The sequence below is a fragment of the Papio anubis genome, chromosome 12 (genome assembly GCF_008728515.1).
Source record: "Papio anubis isolate 15944 chromosome 12, Panubis1.0, whole genome shotgun sequence".
In the NCBI taxonomy this organism is placed as follows: domain Eukaryota; kingdom Metazoa; phylum Chordata; class Mammalia; order Primates; family Cercopithecidae; genus Papio; species Papio anubis.
In genome coordinates, this window is record NC_044987.1 from 95655207 (window position 1) to 95671942 (window position 16736).

The 16736-nt window shown below is 43.8% G+C and overlaps 1 protein-coding gene across 4 annotated transcripts in view; it reads left to right on the forward strand.

The window, feature by feature from the left end:
• PRR5L (proline rich 5 like) overlaps window positions 1-16736 on the forward strand; it is a 246468-nt gene that overhangs the window by 1874 nt on the left and 227858 nt on the right. The window contains exon 1 of one of the 4 annotated variants that reach the window (XM_003910027.5): window positions 2952-5606. The exons of 1 other annotated variant lie outside the window; for it this stretch is intronic. The gene's annotated coding sequence lies outside the window, so the exon portion shown is untranslated. Of the gene's footprint in view, window positions 1-2951; window positions 5607-16736 lie in introns of those variants that run through there. 2 more of the 4 variants (XM_009186294.4, XM_009186290.4) reach the window with 2 other exon arrangements.

A 16736-nucleotide genomic window follows, 5' to 3' on the forward strand; every position in this document is an offset into this window, starting at 1 on the left:
TGTGCCTTCTTGTCTTACTTTAGAGCAATGAGGAGTGTGGTCACCAGCCTTCAAGATGACCCTCAATGATCCCATCCTCCTGGTATTCACAACCTAGTGTAGACACCTCCCACCTTGCACCAGGATTGGTATGGGTGACCAATAGCATATGGTGGGTGTGAATGGCGTATCACTTCTGAGATTAGGTTATATAAGACTGCACCAAAAACAAACAAAAAGACTGAAGTTCCTGTCTCCTGGCTTGGGTGCTCTCTCATGTACCCTGCTCTCTTTCACTTGAGTCCTTTGCTCTGGGGAGAGCAAACTGCCATGTTGTAAGGAGTCCTACAGAGAGGCCTAGGTGACAAGGAACTGAAGCATCTGGCCAACAACCTCATTACCGACCTTAGAAGCAGAGTCTCTAGGCCCAGTAGAGCCTTAAGAAGGCAGTAGTCTTGGCCAACAGCGTAACTGCAACCTCATGAGAGATTCTGAGCCAGAACCATCCAGCTTAGCCACGCCTGGATTTCTGGCCTTCAAACACTATTAAGATTATAAATGTTTGTTGTTTTAAGCTATGAAGCTTTGAAGTAATTTATTATACAGCAATGGTAACTAATGCATGGTGGCAGCAAAGCATAGGGGTTTTAGAATTCAACTTAAGTTGGCATCCCAATTCTATGCATTATTAACTTTTCCACGTACAAATTCTTGAACTTCTCTGGGCCTCAGTTTCCACCTCTGTAAGATGGTGTTCATCACACCCATCTAGTTCAGAGAGCAGAGCTGAGTGACAGGAGCTGCTTGAGTGGGAGGATTCCCAGCTCTCCTTGCTCTTGTGGGCAGGTGTGATATGAACGGCACCATGTCATCCTGTTTTGGTAGGGCTGCCCGGATTGCCAATGCCATGTTGCATGTAAAGGTTTTTCTGTGGTCTGCAGAATGTCCAGCAATTTCTAAACCATCAACATTTTCCTCGGTAGGAACAGAACAATGTCAGAGTTCATTTCTATGATTCGGTTCCATTGACTGTTTTTCATTAGGCCATATCTGACTTCTTTCCAATTCTGAGTATAGGAATCAGTGCTGACTTTCATTTATTTAATAAACTTCTTATGTGCCCAACTCTGTTCTAAGCCCTTACACTTACTGATTTACTTCCCATTCCTATCCTATGATATTATATGTATATACATACACACACATGCATACATATATATACACATATATGTATGTACATATACATATATAAGCATACGCACCCTGTATTATTTCCATTTTACATATGGAGAAACAGACATAGGCAGGTTGAGTAGTCTGAGGTCACACAGCTAAGTAGTGGCAAAGTCCAGATTCAAATATGGGCAGGCTGGCTCCAGATTCTGCACTGTTAACCATCAAGCTGTACTTGTCTCCTTGTTGTCCCACAGCTGTACATTCATGTTTCTTCTCTTTGCATGTCTGGCTACCTTCCTTAGGCAGCAAGAACAATCTAAGAGTGTTCCTGGGCAATCAATCTGGTGGTGGTGAGAGACAATATACTGAGTGAGTGGAAGGGCTACCCTGGGCTTTGGAAAAAGACCTAGGTTCAGTTTCTGACTTCTGTGAACTGTTAGCAAATTACTTTCCCTCTTGGAACCTCAGTTTCATCATCCGTAAAATGGGAAGAATAATAAAAATACCTTTTGACCATTAGGGGGAGCTCAAGGATGACTTATACCCCAAAAGGGGAAAGATTGCTTATGTGGATTCTCAGTTCTAGTCACTGGCAACACTAAAGGGCAGAGCTTTCCCGTGTTGTGGGCAAGGGTTTGCATGACGGGGACTGGCCATCCCAATTTTCCCAGGGATGAGGGATTTCCTGGGATGCAGGACTTTCAGGGCTAGTGCTGGGACAGTTCTGGACAAACCAGGCCAGTAAGTCACCCGAGTTGGAGCCCTGAGCCTTGGGGGAAACCTGCCTTTTGGAACACTTGCCCTGATTTCTCCAGTGGGGCAGATATGAAGAGAGGGATATGGACACATAATTTATTAGTAGAAAATGATTAAGGGCAGCAATCTTAGTATTGAGGGTTTTTTTTTTTATCATAGCTTTATTGAGATAGAAATAACATTCACGTACCATACAACTTATCCATTTAAAGTGTACAATTCGATGGATTTTAGTATACTCACAGAGTTGTCCAACTATTACCACAATTAATTTTAGGACATGTTCATCATCCCCAAAAGAAACAGAAACAGCATATCCTTAGCTATCGACGCTTGCCTCTGCCCCCGGTTCTCTCCATCACACCCAGCCCTAGGCAATCACTAATCTACTTTCTGTCTCTATGGTTTTGCCTTCTGGACATTTCCTATGAGTTGAATTATATGATATATGGTCTTTTGTACTAGTTTCCTCTACTTAGCATGAGAGGAGAAACTTCTTCAAGGTTCATTCATATTGTAGCCTGTATCAGTACTTCATTCGTTTTTTGCTGAATAATATTTTTTTTGTATAGATATACCATAGTTCATTCATTCATCAGTTGTAGACATTTGGGTTGTTTCTACTTCTTAGCTGTTTTGAGTAATGCTGCCATGAGCAATCATGTACAAAGTTTTTGTGTGGACATATGTTTCATTTCTTTTGGAGTATATACCAAAGGGTGGAATAGTGGAGTTTATGGGCCATATGATTACTCTGTGTTTAACCTTTTGAGGAAGTACAAGACCACTTTCCAAAGTGACTGCACCATTTTACAGTCCCCAGAAGCAATATATAAGGGTTTCAATTTCTTCACATCTATACCAACATTTGTTTAAAAAAAAAAGAGAGAGAGATGTGGGTCTCTGCTCTTTTTCCCAGGCTGGAGTACAGTGGTGTAATCATAGCTCACTGTAGCCTCAAGCTGCTGGGCTCAGTTGATCCTCCCACTTCAGCCTCCTGACTAGCTGGAACTACAACCATGCACAACCATACCCAGCTAATTTTATTTTATTTTTTTAGAGACAAAAAATATGTTTCGTCTCTAAAACATATGTTTGCTATGTTGCTCAGGCTGGTCTCAAACTCCTGGCCTCAAACAGTCCTCCTGCCTCAGCCTTCTGAGTAGCTGGGATTACAGATGGGAGCCACTGCATCTGGCTCTGCCTTTTTGATTATAGCGATCCTAGTGGGTATGAAGTAGTATCTCATTGTGAGCAGCCTTGTTTTGAAGTTGCATTGGTATAGCAAACACATTTTATCACTGGCTCTGTCTTTTTGATTATAGCAATGTTAGTGGGTATGAAGTGTTATCTCATTGTGAGCAGTCTTGTTTTAAAGTTGCATTTGCATAGCAAACACATTTTGTCACTTATACTACTTGGATTCATTTGAGGTAACTGATGAAGGTTATGGGAGCTTAAATAAACTCCTATTCTCCCCTTTGGTTTCACTACTAAGTCCTGGCTGCCTTCTTTTTCAGAGGAATGCCTACGGGAGGTGGATTAGGTCAAGGGTCCTGTAGTCCTTTAAGGAGAGTCCTTGCCACCCTCCCGTTATTTCCCTAGTTTCCCTTTTCCTCATCCTTGTGTCAGTCCAGAGATGAGGGTGGGTTGCAGGGTGAAAGGACTGATCAATCTTTTTAGCTTTATGCCCCCTACTGTAGGTCAAAGAGTGGCTTTGAAATGGCCCGATCAGCTCACCAGGCGTCTTAGTCCATATGGGCTAATATAACAAAATACCACAAACGGGATGGCTTATCAACAACAGACATGTGTTGCTTATAGTTCTGGAGACTGGGAAGTCCAAGACCAAGACACTGGCAGATTCTGTGTTTGATGATGACAGTTTCCTGGTTCATAGATGGTGTCTTCTCACTGTGCCCTCAAATGGTGGCAGTGAGGAAGGGAGCTCTCTTCTGCCTCTTTTATAAGGGCACTAATCCCATTCATGAGGGTTTCACACTCATGACCTAATCACCCCCCATAGATCCCACCTCCCACTACCATCACCTGGGGGTGAAGATTTCAACATTGGAATTTGTGGGGGATGCATACACTCAGACCATAGCACAAGTTGGGGACAAAAGCGCTGAGTGTTAGCAGGGTTGCACTGGCTTGGAAATGCTGTCTGTGTCCAGATCAGGCATTACAAACTGCATGACCTAGGGCTCATGTTGCATTCACAATGTTGTGTGTGGTCCACAATGTTTCAAAATTGGAAAACTTAACATAAAAATCCACTCTTCTGGCTTTTGTTTAAAAATTTGCCGGCCCAACCATGCTGTTTCCACCTTTTTACGTTGCTGCAGTTGGCTGGGGCTGAGCCCTGGCTGCCCCTTGAAGACTGGTGTGAGCTTTCCAAATCTCCACAGTTCCCACCATACACTGTTGCATCACAATGGGCCATCTCCACACATTTGTCACCTGTCTCATACTTGAGAATATTTATTAGTGCCCAATTCCTTCAGGGACCTAACACGGTGAACTTAGGCCATAATAGGTAGCAGGGCTAAATACAGACACTTGGGATCCTGGTTTTCCAGCCATCTGCATACCATCTCCTGATGAGTGAGTGCAAGCAAGTTTCAGGTGTAATGTGGGCATCTGATTTGTGATTTATGGTTCTTGATCACTTTTATGGGCCAGCCCCTGTTCCTAAGAGTTTTGCATATATTAATTCATTTAATCCTCATAGGAACCCAGTCATGATCCTAGTTTACAGATGGAAAAACTAACCCCCAGAGAAAACACTTACTCACAGTCCATGGGTAATAGTTGCAGAGCCAGAATTTGAAGTCAGGAGCAAATGAGGTCATTTTGCAAGGTTGCTCATGACCTAGTGTCTTGTTCATTATGGGGATTCAGTGGGTGCAAGCTTTATAATATTCATCTAATCTTGCCAACTGCTGCTAACGTGCTGCGTGGCTGGGGATTAGTCCCGGCCAGATGTCCCATAACAAAAGTTAGGAGTTGAAGAGTTGAAGTAAATGACATTTGTGTTTGGAGAAATGATATGTCTCATTCTTTTCAGCTCTAACTTGGGGTAAGTTTCTGAAAGCAAGTAAGAGAAGAGGAGAGGGACATTTGTGATCTCTCATGTATAGAAGACTAACAAATAGGCAGGTGGTCACACCTGAAGGCATGTCCCCTGACCCCTATTACATCATGCCATGGGCTGAATGTCCAAAATGCCTCTCCCAGCTCTGATTGGCCTGGCTACTATGATGAGTGAAGTCCACCAGGGAAGACATTGTGGCCTCGTTTCTCATCCTCCTGTCCCCAGGAGTAACACAGAAGCAGTTAGTAACACAACAGCATTGTCCTCACACACACAGGCCTGCTTTGTTTCCCCACCACACAGAGCAGCGGCTGTAACAATGGCCCCAAATGACACTTCGCCCTCCTTTCTCCGATGTTGCACTTGTTTTTTTAGTCTGGAATTGGCTAAACAATGATTTCCTGCAGTGGGTATCAGCTTTTCATATTTTCTGCCTGCTTCTCTGTCAGTCTTCAGGCCCCAGGTGAGTGAGTGGCGAGCCGGGCCCAGAGAGCTCTGGGTTCATTGGAACATTCCCTTTTCGGGAGGCTGGAAGGCCATGGTTCTTCACCTCTCCCCAGCAAGGTGGAACCTGCCCTGGAAGAAGAAACCGGATCAGGTAACACAAGAGAGACAATGAGAAGTTGGGGCTAGGGGGTGGGGTTGCAGGGGATGGCTGAGTATCCAGCCCAAGGAGGATGGGTTTCTGGCTTCAAGACATCCTATTTTCTTGAAAGCCACCATATGCTGTTAAATAAATAATGAAAAGCAACAGAAGTCAAGTTCAGCAGCCTCCCGATTAGGAAAATGCCCTCTGGCTGGCTGGCCCTGTTCAGTGCCTCTGATATCTCTGGGTGACCAGGGTCTTCATGGTCCATGTAGATTTATTGACGTGACTGTTGCCTTAATAATAGCCGCTAGTACTAAGCTCTTTCTCTATGTATTGCATATGTATACCTATTACTGTATGTCTCTCACTGAATGATTAGTAATGATAGCAAACCCTTATGCAACGTGCCTCAGATTCTTGCTTCATTCAAACCCAGGCAGTCTGGTTCATCTGCGCCTTTCATCATCATGCCCCTTGTAAAGCTTTTTGTTTTTTTTTTACAACATTGTGCTAGTAAACCAAGGTCATCACAAGATTTCATTTTGAGAGGCAATGGTGTATAATGATAGCTATGTGTATTGTGAGTCCTTTGCCCTGTGCCAGGCAGCGTTCTAAGTGTTTTGCAGCTATTTCATCAGATGGATACTTTATGATCTCTATTTTATGGATGAGGAAATTGAAGTACGGAGAATTTAAGTCATTCACCCGGGGTCACACAGTTGTTAAATGGCAGAGCCTGGATTTGAACTCAGTTTTCTCTTAAGTATTGTGGGAATCTTAGTCCTGCCCAGCCCTGCTGGTCTGGAGTTAGTCTGCTTCTCTAGGTCATGGGGTATAGAGGATGACATTCAGTTTCTGGCTTGATAGAACATCTGCACCCAAGTTGACAGCTTAAGGATTTTTTTTGTTTGTTTGTTTTAAATGATTTTTCTATTGGCATCAGCTAGTCTTGCTTGAAAAAGATGGAATTACTCAATGATGACAGTGAAGGAATTTGAAAGGATAAGAATTGCTCAATAAGTGGTATCTCTTTTTTGGCCAGAGACCAGGCTAAGTTGCCTCATGTGTAGAAGAACATACGTGAAATATACAGAACTCATGGTATATTATGAAAGCAAACTTTATTTTTGCCTATCATTGTTCCTAATTTTTTTCAATGGGTCCTCACTCTTCCCTTGTCCTGGGATGAAAATTAAAGCAGGTCTACAACTCTTCTGGGCCCCCTTCAGGAATCAAAAGTTCTTAAGTCACTTTTAGTTCCAGCACAGCCTCATTCAGCAATTGGGACGTCCAGTCCCAGGGAATCAGCCAGATCTTCGAATTTGGTTCCTAGTGGAGACTTCTCTCCCTTCTCTAGTGGGGCCTGCAGCTTGGAAAGGGGGTCTATGGATGGCTTCTCATTTCCCACATTAAGTTTCCATCCTTCTCTCCTCTGGCTTACTGAGGATTCTGACTCCTGGCAGGGTGAAGGGAGAAGAGAGGAGGCAGGAAAGGAGCTGGAAGTCCTTACTTGGTTAATGCTATGACAAGCTGGCATTTCACTGGCAGGTTCTGGTGGGTGTGTAAACCTAGTTCTTTCTCTCTTGGCACAGTCTTGTGGATAGTTCAGAGAGCGCCATTATTTCTCATCTTTGGGGATCTCTAAGTTGCTGGTCCCTTGAAGCTGGTTACCTAATAAGACTCCTTCTTAGTTCCCTGGCATCTAAGCAGTGCCATATTAGTTTGCTGGGGCTGCCATGACAAAATATCACAGACTGAGTGGCTTAAACCAGCAGTCCCCAGTTTTTTTGGTATCAGAGACCAGTTTTGTAAAAGACACTTTTTTCCACGATCCAAGGTGGGGATGGTTTCAGGATGATTCAAGCGCATTACATTTATTGAGAACCTTATTTCTATTATTATTACATTATAATATATAATGAAATAATTATACAGTTCACCACAGTGTAGAATCAGTGGGAGCCCTGAGCTTGTTTTCCTGCACTAGACAGTCCCCTATGGGGGTGATGGGAGACAATGACAGATCATCAGGCATTAGATTCTCATAAGGAGCATGCAACCTAGATCCCTCACATGCGCAGTTCACAATCGGGTTCGTGCTCCTATGAGAATCTAATGCTGCTGCTGATCTGACAGGAGGCGGAGCTCAGGTGGTCATGTGAATGACTGGGAGCAGCTGTAAATATGGATGAAGCTTCGCTCTCTGTCTCTCCCTGCTGTGTGGCCTGGTTCCTAACAGGCCACAGACCAGTACTTGTCCATGGCCCGGGAGTTGCGGGCCCCTGGCTTAAACAACAGAACTTAATTTTCTCACAGATCTAGAGGCTAAAAGTCCAAGATCAAGGTGTTGGCAGGTTTGTTTTCTCCTGAGGTCTCTGTCCTTGGCTTGTGGAAGGCACTTTCTCACTGCGTTCTCACGTGGTCTTTCCTCTTGGCATGTCCAAATGTCCTCTTCTTGTAAGGACACAGTCAGAGTGGATTAAAGCCTACCCTAAGGGCCTCATTTTAACTTAATCACATTTTTTAAAGGTCCTGCTTCCAAATACAGTCACATTCTGAGGTCCTGGGGGTTAGGGCTGCATCATATAAATTTTGGGAGGATAGTTCAGGCCACAACAAGTGCTGTCAGCTTTTTTCTGAAGGTAAATTTCCATTCCTCCTGGTGGTCCCTGTCAGAAGGACCTACACATCCCACAGGTTGGCCACGGTACATCTCTGGTTTATGGAAAATACTCAAGTTCCATTATCCCAGGGAATCCAGAGCTACCACGTTCTTCTCACTCCAGCTGATCACTCCATGTCTCTTGTATTTTGGGATTCACAGACATGATTCAGACATCAGCCCTCAGTGACAGTCAACCTCCAGGGACACAGCATCTTGGAGGCCACTGTTGGAGGGTGGGTAGCGGACAATTGGGACTTGGAGTGCTGTCTCCAAAATTCATCCTCTATGCCACCAACTGTTCTCCTCACCCAACCTTCTTTGTGGGCTGGAGGTGGTCAGGTAAGAGGGAAACCAGCTTCATGCCACTTATTTTGTCATCCCTGCTTGATGGCCTCGGAGTCACAGCTCACTTTGAAACATGTCTTTTGTCCTTGGCATTACCCGAACTGAGACCATAGTCATTTTTACATCCCACTACACAAACAACATCTCATTTAGTTTTCATAAAGAACCCTGGGAGTACTTCTACATGTGGAAGAGGAATCTGGAGCTCAGAAGGGTTAACAAATTCACCCAAAAGAGATTATTCAGTGAGTGCAGGGAGGGGAGTAGAGATTCAAGCTTTAGCCCACTTCATTATTTACTTCTCTGGACCTTCATCATCTAGGCTTCTTAGAGCTTTTACCTACTGGAGTAGTTTGGTCTGTGCTGGTAAAACGTTTTCTTCTCAGCAGAAAGCTATAAAGATAAAAAACAAAAAAAAAACAAAAAAAACACACCACACTTCATCTCCACTTGCACCACTTGTGATGCAGGGGCTCGCAACAGGAGGACAGGCGTATCAGGAGCTTTCTTGGGTGTGTTGTGAGATGACCTCTGTGTAACCACGAAAGTTCTTTGACTGCTTGAAAGTCCTCCATTCCTGCCCCAGTATAATTTAATCAGCAGAAGAATGAAGTTCAAGTGAAATATCTTTTTTTGTTGTTGAAATGCATAAAGGCAATTCTGTTAGTCTGTTTTGTGTTGCTGTAAAGGAATACCTGAGATTGGGTAATTTTTAAAGGAAAGAGGTTTATTAGGCTCACGTTTCTGCAGGCTGTACAAGCATGGCACTTGCATCTGCTCAGCTTTTGGTGTGGCCTCAGGGAGCTTTTACTCATGGCGGAAGGTGAGTGGGGAGCATGTCACATGGCAAGAAAGGGTGCAAGACAGTGCCAGGCTCTTTTTAAATAACCAGTTATCTTGTGAACTTACAGAGTAAGAACTCACTCCATTATCATCAGGGCAGCAACAAGTCATTCAGGAAGGATCTGCCCCCATGACCCAAACATGTCCCACTAGACCCCACCTCCAACGCTGGCATTCGCATTTCAACATGAGATTTGGAGGATACAAACATTCAAACTGTATCAGCAATATTGCATTCTGAGAATTTTATTCAAAGCAGAAGGGTCCATATCATCTCACCTTCTAGCTCCCAGGAGGTACTTTACTTAAAGAGGATTTCCAAATATAAAGCTATTAAAACAAACAAACAAACAAAAAAATACCTCTTTTTTGTTTAGATTTTTAATTTTTTTTCACAAATAAAAAAACCCAAGCCTGTTGTTGCCCATTCTTCCTTAGGAAAGGGAAAGCTACATATGGGCCTGGCAGTGGTTCAGAGGCTGCCTGCCAAGGCTGTGTCAGGTTCATCTGGCAGCCGCACAGAGCTGGGCTGGGTTGGGCTGGGCTGAAGTTGGGGCCTAGGGCACAGGCCTGGGATGGGCTGGAGCTGCAGCTGCCTCTATCCAGGGAGGAAGGGGAGGATGATATTTTCTGTTCACCCACTCAGCAATTATTTAACGAACATTTATTGTGCCCAAGGCTTTTGTGGGCTCTCTGCCAGGAAAGGGCAGGTCATTGAATGGGCCCTGGGAAAAATGATGTCTGAGCTTCTCTCCAGTTCTCAGAGGAAGGTAAAGCACTGGAGGCGGGTGGTTCAGGGAGAGGGCGCGGAGGCATAGAAAAGCATGGTGTGCTTGGAGACCTATGGATATTTTTGAGATGCTCAAGCACAGGCCAGGGGTCAAGGGAGGGCAGGGGTCAGAAGAGGGAGGAGGAAGAAGGTGGAAGAGCTGCCGGATTGGAACTTGGTGGGCAGGTTGGGCCCTGGGAGGGCCACAGAAGGATTTGAAGCAGAGTTGTGACCAGAGTGGGTTTGTCTTTTAGAGGGAACTCTGATGCAGGACGGGGACACACTTGAGCATCAGAGATGTCAAGGCTCAGGGAGAGGGGTGAGGGAAGATGAAGGGCAGAACCAAAGCCCTGGGAGGGGTTAAGCTGGAGAGAGTGGCAGGGGAGGGGTCAGTCTAGAATGTCTTTCAGGTTTCCGACTTGAACCACAGAAGGGATGCTATGCCATGACGGGTCAGTGTGTGTGTAGGGGCCAAGGACCCTCCCCAGCTGGAGGAAGTGGGGCATGGCGGGGGGTTGGAAGGTTGTCCTTTCTTTCAATAAATATACGGAGGGGCTACCCTGAGCTGCGTGCTGGGAGAGGAGAGCAGAGGGGACACCTTCCGTTCCTCACACAGCCCTTGGGCCAATGAAGGAGCAATTAAATGCAATGGAGCAGGAAGACCCTAAGAGGGAATTGGAAAATGACTGGGAAAATTTGAATGTAGACCAAGCATTCAGTGACATTAGAGAATTATTAATTTTTTAAGGTGTGATGGAAGTATTATGTTTTAGATGGGAGAATACCCCCTCATCTTTTTTTCTTTTGGGGAGATATAAGCTGGAATATTTAGGAGTGAAATGTCATGATGTCTGTAATTTACTTGGAAACAAAATAAATAAATAGAGAGAAGGAGAGACAGAAAGAGAGAGAATGAGCAAATATGGCAAAACGTTACCAATGGTTGGGAGTATATGGGAGTTTACTATTATTGCACCATGCTTTTGGCTTTTGGCTTTTCTGTGTGAAATATTTTGTAGTAAAAACTGGAACATACAAAGTAGCAAGCGCATTGATGGGAGGTAAGGGTACCATAGGAACACAATGAAGGGCCCCTAATCAGAATTCGATGCATGAGGGATGCTTCTAAAGAAAACAGCACTTAAGACCTGAGGAAGAATGATCCTTGAAGTGGGGATGGGGAAGAATTTTGGGGAGAATGTATGAGGCAGAGAGGAACAGCCTGTGTGTAGGCTTGCTGACCTGTCTTGCTAGAGGAACACAAAGACATTTAACATGAGTGCTAAATGTGAAGCAGAGTCACTAAGAGATGGGAAGAGAAAGGTAGACAGGTCCTACAGAGTCTTATAAAGAGTATGGGGGAGTTTGGGCTTTGTCCCAACCACAGCATAACTAGGGGACTGCATTTCAGAAAGATACTGGCTCAGCCGGGTGCGGTGGCTCAGGCCTTTAATCCTAGCACTGTGGGAGGCTGAGGCGGGCAGATCACCTGAGCTCAGGAGTTTGAGACCAGCCTGGGCAACATGGCGAAACCCCATCTCTACTAAACACAAAAAATTAGCTGGGCATGGTGGCGGGCACCTGTAATCCCAGCTACTCAGGAGGCTGAGGCATAATAATTGCTTGAACCTAGGAGGTGGAGGTTGCAGTGCACTGCACTCCAGCCTGGGCAACAGAGCGAGACTCTGTCTCAAAATAAAAATGAAAATAAGAAAGAAAGATGCTGGCTCATGTGTGTGCACCTGCTAGGATCTGGCAGCCCCTGTTTTAAGCACTTCATCTATATGAGTTCGCCTAATCCTCGCTGTGCCTTTATCAAGTATGTGCAGATTAGCACCCCTATTTAAGAGAGAAGCCAGCCAAGGCACAGAAGAGTGAAGGCACCTGCTCAACGTCACATATCTGGAGGAGTCAGGATTCGAGGCCAGGCATCCTGGCTCCAGAGCCCACGCTGTCCTAATGACAAGGCAACACTGCCTCTCAAGTTTAGTCTCTCTCTGTGTGGAGAAGGAAGTGGAGGGAAGTAGGACTATTCCTCAAAACAGGAAGACAGCTTCGGAAGCAACCGTATACCTCCAGACTCAAGGTGATGGTGACTTGAACTAAAACAATGACAGTGGTAATGGAGAGAAATAGATGCAATAGAAGGTTACTTTGGAGTGAAATCAATAGGACTGGGTGCTTGAAGAGTTGTGTCAGGGGAAGTCAAAGACAATGCCCAATCATACGCCACTGAACACCTAGCTCTGTGCCTTCTTGGCATGAGAAAAGGGCTAGAGTAAGAGAATGTGGAGATACCTTGCTCGTAAAAAAAAAAATCGAGAAGACGTTGTCAGACCCATAACATCCCCTTCAGCTGTGAGGAGCAGCCTGTTGTCCACCCAACCTACATATCTCTTTCCTGGCTTCCGCTAATCCTTATTTTTGGTGCAACTTGCCATTTTCACTGTTTGAATTTTGTAATCTGCACCTGTTGTAAAATATAGATCATTCCTTTATCCTGACTTGACTGGCAAAACAGAGTCAAACCACAGATCCTGGTCCCTTCCCTAATTGTCTCTCAAGTCCCTAAACTGCCATTAGCCTTGAGTGATGTGACATATGCACCTGCCTGTGTCTCACAAGAAGCCCTTGATCCTTGGGCCTCTTCAGAGGGCTTAACCGCAATGAAAAATTAAACAAATATTGAAAAAACAATAGAACGAACAATACATGGTCATGTCCCTCTAATACTTATTGATTTTTAAGATCTTCTCAGGCGTGAAAACAAGATTCACTGCTAGCATCCCAACATTGGATTCCTGTTAACTGGAAGAGTAGCTTATTGATCAGGGTGGGATGTCCAGCAGGGCAGGAGCAGGCCTGTGTCTGCTCCACCAGCTAATCATCCCCAATTCAACCCTAAGAGGTGGAGCTCAGCTGGGTGAGAGCTGCACTCACTTGAAATGAGGGACATTGTGGCCCAGGAAGGTCCTCGTAGCATCCTCAGAAGAGACTGAGGCCATTCCTCAGTTATATACCAACTCTCTGGGGACCTCATCTTTTTATTGCTAAAGGCCTCAAGAATTCCTCATTATTTTTTTCTGTGTCAAAAATAATATAACTACTGCATGAATTCATGTATAGAGGACATGGGTCTGCAGAATAAAATGAGTTCATCTACATATATTCCTGCCTTCCATTCCTCTGTCTCAAGGAATTGTTCATTTAACAACAGATTCAGCTGTTACTCTGTGCTGTTGCTTGAAGGTTGGCAATACAGCCATTCACCATACGCCAAATGACAAAAATCCCTGCTCTCATGGAGCTTTTGTTTTAGGGGATGTTGTGAACAGTTTGGTGAGGAGCCTTCCAATCCATATATGTATTAACACAAACAGGTTTGTGCTGTACATATGATTCTGTGGCTGGGTTTTTTCACTAACAATATGTCTTGCAGCTCATTCCGTGTCAGCATGAATGATCCTTCCTCATTCTTTGATAGTTGCATAATGGTTCTCTGCAGGGATAAACCCCTGCTAGTAAACATACAGTTCTAATTTTTCTTTCCACAAATAGCGTTACAGCGAACTTCCTTCTGCATGTACTGTTGTACACCCACAATTTTGGACACTTACTAAGTCATGATATATAAATTAACCTCTCTGTGCCTCAGTTTCCTCATCTGTACATTGTAAGTAATGATAATAATCTCCCTCTAGCCATCAGAGAAGAGCAAATGGAAACCATGATGAGGCGCACTTTACACTCACTGGGATGGATATAATTTTTAAAAATAGATAACAAGTGTGGGTGAAGAGATGGAGAAATTGGAACCCTCATGCGCTGCTGGTGGGAATATAAAATGATGCAGCTGCTTTGTAAACAGTCTGGGCGTACCCCAAAAGGTTAACACAGAGTTACAATTTAACCCAGCAGTTCCACTCATAGGTATATACTCAAGAGAAATGAAAACACATGTTGCCACAAAAGTTCGTTTAGAAATGTTCAGAGCAGCATTATTCATAATAGCCAAAAGGTGGAAACAACACAACTGTTCATCAACTAATGAAGAGATAAACAAAATTTGGCATATTCACACACAGGAATATTATTTCACATTAAAAAGATATGAAGTACTGATACAGGATCCAACATGGATGACCTTTGAAACGTTATGCTAAGTGCAAGAAGCCAGTCATAAAAAGCTACATATTACATGATTCCATTTATATGAAATGTCCAGAATCGCCAAATGTATAATGACGGAAAGTAGATAAGTGGTTTTTAGGGGCTGGGGGTGAGTGGGAAGGGAGGAAATGGAGAGTGACTGTTAATGGGTATGAAGTTTCCTTTCTGGGGTGATAAAAACATTCTAAAATTTGCTGTGGTGATGGTTGCACCTATCTGTGAATATACTAAAAGCCATTGAATTGTATATTTTAAATGGTTGAATTGTATGGTAGGTTTTATGGTCTGAATGTTTGCGTCCCCCTGAAATTCATCTACTGAAACCTAATTACTAATGTGATGATGTTTTGGAGGTGATTAGATCATAAGGGTGGGGCCCTCCTGGATGAGATTATTGCCATTACTTAGAAGGCTAGAGAGAGACCCCTCACCCCTTCCACCGTGAGGACACAGCAAGAAAGTACCATCTATAAACCAGAAAGTGGGCCCTCAATAGACAGTGAATCTGCCAGTGCTTTGATCTAAGACTTCCCAGCCTCCAAAACTGTAAGAAACAAATTTCTGTTGTTGATAAGCCATTCAGTTTATGGCATTTTGTTATAGCAGTTTAAATGGACTAAGTTAGTATATGAATTATATTTCAATAAAGCTGTTATTAAATAAAGTAAGATTGCTGTGAGGACTGACTGAATTACATAAGGTGTGTAGAAAGGTGCTGGCACTTTGTCTTTTTGGGCGTAGCTTATGTCACTTAGCCAGGAATCTCCTTGCAAATGACAGGATCTCATTCTTTTTTATGGCTGAATAGTACTCCATTATGTATATGTACCATTTTTTTTATTATTATACTTTAAATTCTAGGGTACATGTGCACAATGTGCAGGTTTGATACATAGGTATACATGAGCCATGTTGGTTTGCTGCCCCCATCAACTCATCATTTACATTAGGTATTTCTCCTAATGCTATCCCTCCCCTAACCCCCCACCCCGCAACAGGCCCTGATGTGTGATGTTCCCTGCCCTGTGTCCAAGTGATCTCATTGTTCAGTTCCCACCTATGAGTGAGAACATGCAGTGTTTGGTTTTCTGTCCTTGTGATAGTTTGCTGAGCATGATGGTTTCCAGCTTCATCCATGTCCCTGCAAAGGACATGAACTCTTCCTTTTTTATAGCTGCATAGTATTCCATGGTGTATATATGCCACGTTTTCTTAATCCAGTCTATCATTGATGGACATTTAGGTTGGTCCCAAGTCTTTGCTTTGTGAGCAGTGGGTGCTGGCACTTTGAATCTATGTACCTACTACCTTCGTTATTGCTTCCAGGGGATGGATTTCTAGAAACAGAATTGCTGAGCAAAAGGGGAGGTGCATTATTATTATTTTTTAATCATCTTGCAAAGTTGCCTTCTAATAAAGGCTTTACCAATGCACCCTCCAAGAAGCAGTGCATGAGGATACCAGTTTTTTTCTCTTTCCTTTTCCTTTACAAAGCAACCACCACCAAAAAAGTCTGAAAGAATATACACAAGTGTTTACAGTGATTTCACTGGGTGATGGGATCAGGTGTGCACTTCCTTTTCCTGTATTGCTTATCTCTATTTTCTCATAGTGCTAAAAAAAAGAATATAGAATAGTTGTATAATGTTTAAAAAATAAAAGCGCCCCCCGCATCTCTTCTTGAGGCTCCTACCCACTCACAGGGTTGGTAGTCATGACTACAGAAGACCCTTATTGCCACACCCTGAAAAGGACAGGAGCCCTTCCCATTGTGACGGTTTTTCTTGTAAATTTCTAGAAGAAACAGCCAGGGGGCGACAAACCTAAACATGAAGGAGGTGTGGAAACTGCAGTTATTTTCCCAGACCTGTACTTTCTTGCTAGAAGGCACCAAAAAGCCCTGTAATAATCATACTGTGAGATATTCCCCCCTTACCAGCTACTAGACACAACAAGTTTGCAAATGCTTCATATGCCTTGTCATTCACTTCTCACAATTCTATGACAGAGGTACTGGCGCAAAAATGAAGTTAAGGAAATTAAGCAGCTTACTCAAAGGCAGACTGCTAGGAAGTGGCAGAGGTAGATACTGTTAAGACGCCTTCAACTTCAAGTCGAGAGTATCAACAAGGATATTTTATTATCTCATTTAAAAGTGAGGACATAGGGCAAGCTTCAGGGAAGGTTGATTTGGCAGCTCAGCAACGTCCTCAGGGTGCCTCTTCTTTCTACGTCTCTGGTCTGCCATCTTCCTGTTGCTTACACCCTCAGGCAGAAATAGGGCACTAGCAGTGACATCTGGAATAGCAGAAGACCAAGCCAATGCACCCTCCCAGAAGTAGTGCAT